The sequence below is a fragment of the Schistocerca piceifrons genome, chromosome 4 (genome assembly GCF_021461385.2).
Source record: "Schistocerca piceifrons isolate TAMUIC-IGC-003096 chromosome 4, iqSchPice1.1, whole genome shotgun sequence".
Classification (NCBI taxonomy): Eukaryota; Metazoa; Arthropoda; class Insecta; order Orthoptera; family Acrididae; genus Schistocerca; species Schistocerca piceifrons.
In genome coordinates this window covers 53,359,888-53,366,335 of record NC_060141.1, presented here as the reverse complement: position 1 = coordinate 53,366,335, position 6,448 = coordinate 53,359,888, and positions in this window count along the sequence as shown.

Below are 6,448 nucleotides of genomic sequence, written 5' to 3'. Positions count from 1 at the left end.
ATTTTATTATTAATTGTTTACCTACTTAAATAAGTCTACGTAAGTAAGTCACCAACACACTAGGTATAGTAAGGGTGCGGTAAGTTGGCCCCCTGACCCGACGTAAGACGTCGGCATCATCCGAAGTACTTCGTGTCCACTGTTCTGTTTCAAATTGCCGCGATCCACAGAATTCGCAAAGCTGACACTCTGTAATTGTCTGACGAAGGGTTGTTGTGTTGTCTGTGCGGACGCATTATTAACTGGTTAATAACGGTAACTGTACTTACATTTAAATGCACTGCGCAATATGAGACAAGATCAAAAATGTTTACTAAATGTTTTGAATCTCATTCTTCTTCTATTCATTGCGTTGCATTCCAATAGCCTTAATTTAATTTCATACTCCTTGTTACAAACATGCACCGCGACTGAAGATGGCCATCTCTATAATTCTTATTCATGAATCCATGTTACTTCCCTTAGAAATTTATACCATATCAGCTGATCAGCACAATTTGCACACCTCCATGAGTTGTCATTACTGGAATACAAACAAGAAAATACTCCCCTCTCTTACAACCGCGAACAACGCAGTGGCCAAGACACCTTCCCCTTTGTCCCGGAGGGAAGCGAACAATCTTTCTTAGTTCACGGCCAAATGCGCCCACAACAAACCAGACGTCGCAGAAGTAACGCATGAATTATTTTTTACACATCACTGCCGAACACTGGCGGAATACGAGAAAATGTGGCGCTTTGATGGTTTAATGTATTCTATTGTTGGCCGCCCCGTTATCAACGCAGCAGATGACAGTTCCAGCATTGAAATTTATTTCTCGGATTCGGATATGGAAGAAGTTCTGTAACTGATACTTTTCAGTGTTATCAATGTTTGACTGCAGGGTGAAATCCGTACAAGACAATTACACGTCACACATCGCTCACGAGAAAAATTACTCTCGATTTTAATTACGATGCTATGTTAGCTAAGAAGAGCATGTTATGTTTTCTGTCTGACCCCCTAGGAAGCGTACTGCCGGAGTTTTTCCGTACATTATTTTATTTTGTTTGAAAGTTCATTGACATTCGAAAATATATTGCTTTTCTGCCAGTCTCTCTGTAAGTCGTAACTGCAACTGCTCTCTTCACTGCAAGTTTGTTAGACTAGCTCGCTGGCCAGAGTTGTCCTATTAGAGCGCGCTGGTAATGCTGTAATCGACACAACTAGGCTTCCACTCCATGTGAAACGAAATCCAATGAGCAAACGGGGAAGAATACATAGCGTAATGTTTACATCAGGTTTATTTGTTTAAAGTACAGACAGCTCTAGTTGACGGTGACACAGCGTGGACGATCCGTTCAGAGCCAACACGGCTCCATTTGACGGGGACGCTGTGTTAGCGTTGGGTTTGTAGTGCGAACACGGCTCCATTTGACTGGGACGTTGCGTTTGGAATGAACGCGGCTCCATTTGACTGTAACGTTGCGTTTGGAATGAACGCGGCCCCATTTGACGGGGACGTTGTGTTGACGTTGCGCGTGGAGTGTCGACACGGCTCCATTTGACGGTGGCGTGCTGCCGAGGTCCGGCGCGCGCTCGGCGCCGCTGCCGCCGCCCGTGTCGCCGGCCGGGTAGGCGGCGCCGGCGGCCCGCAGGCGCGGTCGCCATGCTGCCGGGAGGCGGCGCCACGGTCCCCGCCCGCCACGCGCCGCGCGCATTCGCCGACGCCGCCACCGCCGCCGGCCGGCGGGCGACACGCGCGCGCACCGCACCGCGACGGCAAATCGCTGCGTGGCGGCCGCTCTCAGGTCGATCGGAACGCTGGGTACAGTCGACTCATGGCCAATTCGAACCATAGTTAATCGAACTACAGTGGAGACTCGATTATCCGAGCTTCGATTATACGGGTTCGGAACTATCCGGATTGTCAATCGCGAGCAGATCTATTTGCAGTCTGGTAAACAAAGAAAAGTCCTACTTTAACTGAATAATGCGCAACCCAACCCTTCGGCTGCACCGTCAGAAAAATGGAATGTTAACAATAAAAGTTTTGCCTCCTAAACTGGCACCCTTGCTGCAAACTATGGAGTAAAGTGTTAATAAAACACGGAACCCAAGTGTTAATGAAATATGGAACCGTCTCACTAGGAAATTTTCTAGACAGTACTGCTACATCACGAATCCGTTCACAGGAAGATTGTTACCTGTTGATGAAGATAACGTAGAAGTCGTACCGTCATCCTTCAAGCAAACAGAGGAGTGTTGTTTCATAGTTTTAGAGGTGTGAAATTTGATTGAAAGGAAGACTCTGAACATAGCTTAGGACAGAATATTAAAATGGCAGCTCAAAAATTCAATAACCGATACGGATGCTTTTTCTTTGGATATAAATGAGCTAATGACAAAAGTAAATATGCCAGAAATGTAATGCCGATAGTATGATAGAGTGGCTCGGTTGTGACAGTAATGATAAGGGTTTTCCAGATGGCGTCGGATAAAGAAATTTTTGAAAACAGAACAACAAGAAATGCAAGAAGATGAAACAGAAGAAAAAGTGGATGCAGGACCACCTCATGCGGAGGCATATGAAATTCTGGAAACAGCTTTCAAATGGCTCGAGAAACAAGCAGTGCGTGATACAGTGAATTTAGTACATTAAAACGGATTCGTGATGTAGCAGTAATGTCGAGAAACTATTGTTTACGCCAAATAACAGTTACCATATTCTTTAAACAAAATCGAACTACTGTCCTATGCGACTTCTGCTGAGTATTTCTTGATCGAGGTTGTAGTATTTCAGTAATTTTTAGTAATTATGTACGTACGAACGAAAATGTCCGTAATCTCCTAACAAACTTTGGATTTTGCTGATTTTCTTAAGTTCAACTTGTTTCTATTGTTTTGAATAAACACCTGGAAAGTAACCACATGCAGGCGACGTAGATTATCTTTCAACAGTTAACAATACAAAAATCGTTTTTCTTCATATTTCAGTTATTCGTATTTTCGATTATCCGAATCCAGTCTACCAGTTGTGGAAGTCCTTTTAAAATGAAACTTCGATATGGTACGGAAGAAGTATTGCTTATGCACACTCGGTAAACCGAAGCGACTGTCATGACAAACCGCCGCACAATCACACCCTAAATGAGCAGCTATCCAACACAGGGTGATCCGAATTGTTTCGTTAATTGTTCAGATAGCTGTTCCACCATTCAACTCTCCACGACGCTCGTCCCTTTTCTAAACTGAGCCTAATTTATTACAGTACATAAAACAGTAGCAAATATGACTTCGAAAAAGAAAAGCATTTGTTTGCACTCAAGATTTTTAAGCTTTAACTTAAAAAAAATACTGTGCAGATATAGATGTTCTTCCAGTGCTGTTTACAAATAAACAAATACATAAAAATACCGATAAGTGTGAGCAGAACTCATGCACCGAGGATTCGGTGAAATTTTATTATATGTATAGATATTTCGTCTGATATAATAACAAATTAACAATTTTTGTGTGTTTTCCTTTGATTCTGCTGTTGAGTCTTGCTCCCTGACAAATTTAATGATTCTGAATCAACCCTGTTGGTTTTGTTGAGCCGACTTTGCAGGTGTGAAAATATGTGACATTGATAACAATGTGATCGTACAAAGGTTCCGTTTCTGCCGATTATTGTAGGAACCCTAAAGACTAGTATTTAAGTTCGCAGAAAAAAAGTGCAAGCTGTGAAAACTTTCGAGAGTCTGACATGACACCGTCGAGAAAACGGAAGCAGAAGTGTAGGGTCACAGAAAACGTATCAAACGGAAAGGAGAAGTGGAATCGGTATGATGACTTCCCGCGACATTAAAAATGCTTGTTGAAGTCGCTTTAGTAGTCAATGCAGAGGACAAAACATAACTGTCAGAGGTTATCAGCACTAAGAGGTCTAAGTCATTCGCTGTTAATTCGGTCACTGAAAGATTCACGCGAAACGTCTCAGACTAACTTTAAAAGACATGAATTCAGACTTGACGTACCGTTAACAAGGTTTGTGAAGGAAATACGACCGGTGATTACATACTTTCTTCAGCATGAAGATGAATTCTCATAAACTTGAATGTCCCTCTCATTTTAACGGGTAACATAAGTAAATAATAATTAAGTACATAAAATTAAACTTTCTTTTAATTTCAGTTCTAACATCTACGTTCTACTTTCTTTTGTATAGAAATACGAATGTTATTCCAGCTACCATGCTATGTTTTAAATTTAATCTCTCATTTCGACATTTCTCTCATCCCATCTATGTCAGTCAACCTTACATATATCTAAGTTACAGTTATTCGAACGTGCTGTTAGGTCGCTTGATCCTTGGATTGTAGGAAGTCAATTGTACACTGTGTTCCAATCACAGGCTGCGAGAATTGTGATTTCTGACAACAGGCCCTGCAAGCTTTAGACGCGTCATTTTACTATTGAAATATCTAGCCATAGCTGTCATAGATTCTAAGATCGGTCTGAATACCGCAGTGCATTTTTAGGTGTAGCCTTGTCGCAGGTCGCATGTCGTTGCCGTCCTTCGACATTTGAAATGCCAGTTACAGGGAAATCCGAACCAGATTGTAATTCGACGTTCTTCTCATCAATCACAATTGTGTACATCTACATTTGCAGGCCACTGTACAGTGCCTGTAGTGGGAACATCATATCAATACTATCAATTTACGTCCGTGTTCTAGTGACGTAGTAAGCAAAGGAAAAATGCCTATTTCTGAACTTCTCACACATTTCCAGAGATCGGTACGTGCTTTAGACGGTGGCAGCGCAATCATCTTTGAATTTATCCAAAATCGTTCCACGAAAACTACGTCGTCTATTTTCCAAGGATTGCGATTCAAGTTCCCTGAGTAATTTTGTCGCACACTTATATTTTGCCTACTTCGATACTGCTCTGTTTGGGCTGTGTATCTGTTTTCAAGTGCGTGGTATAATCCGCCAAGAACCCTCGTTGCCATGTTGTTTATTTGTAAGTTCTAACAGTGTACAGTCAGGCTACACTCTAAGTGTAACCGACGTTATAAGTCTGTTTGACGGACTGTACTACACACATGACAGTATACTCGAAACCGTACAGTACTGAAGGCATAATGAAGTGATATTCTAATCCAAGTTATGACAGTCAATGCAGCAATTTTTCGGCAGTGGGCCCTGTTGTAATAAAAAAATTAAAAATATTATAAATCGAAGATGTTGCTGTCTATGATGTTGATGATCGTAGATTTCTTTCGGCGGATGACATCCTGATCTCTAGCGTCCCCCCCCCCCCCCCCTACTAGTTTCTAATGGCACGAGTGTGGGTGAAGTTGAACCATGAACTTTACAACATGAATTAATGAATACGTATCAGCCGTCTAGAAACCAAAATTGCGTGCCCACACACGCACACGTCATTCTGAAGAACACTAATACCTCATATCTAGAGTCCAGACGGCATACAAAATTTTAAAAGTTTTACTCCCACGTGTCTCGTTGTCAGCTAACATAAAAATCGGTAGCCCACGCAAATTTTCGGCCGCCATGACGTAACAGAATGCGTGTGCTGCTGACATTACAAAGGTGTGAATCTTTCCGCTAAAGGTAAAAGTACTGTATGCGGAGGATATCAACAAATATGAAGTCCTGAAGGTGAGCTGACCCACGTTCGAAACACGGACCCGTAAAATACAGATGTCTACTGCTGTGGCCCCTAGCAAAGATGCCACAAAGCCATAATATCAGTAGCACAGGTGTTATTGTCAGTGTGTTGGAACAACTGATAAACGTCCTTGTCCTTCCTTGCCGACGTTGAATCCGGGAACTGTAGAGTAAACAGACGATAACTCGGGCAGAAAAATCAAATAGCCGTGTTGCATTCTCATTGAATATTTGAGGTCAGTATATCGAGACGATTTGATATTTCTGTCGGCATCATCCTTACATTTTATCTTCCGAAAAGTTCTGATTGATTACCATTCCCCAAGCCTGACAAATAAAGGAAAAAAATAAGTACGGATATCTAGCCGCATACTGCGACTGTAATGAGTTCCTGACTGACAGAATGATATGAATTATCTTGTGTGGTCAGTACTACATAGTCACACAATTAATTTCGTGGAGTCCTGAAGAAGTGTGATAGAGCGATTAAATGTTTCGTTAATGCAGTTAGTTGCTATCTTAGGATATTCGCACTTGAATCTGCTACTTATGAGAAAGTTATATCCAATGGTAAACTATAGCAATAATAAGCCAAATTCGGGCAAAATAGTAATCTACTGAAAATATTATTCATATTAGTTCTTAAATTACAGAAGGCGATTACTGGGCAGAAACTGAATGTCGTAGACATACCTGGCAGTATCAAACACAGAACAATGAACTCATACTATCACATGATCTGTCTTGTAGTTAAACCTATTATAGGATTCCACCCTTTGATAGGTACAAGAA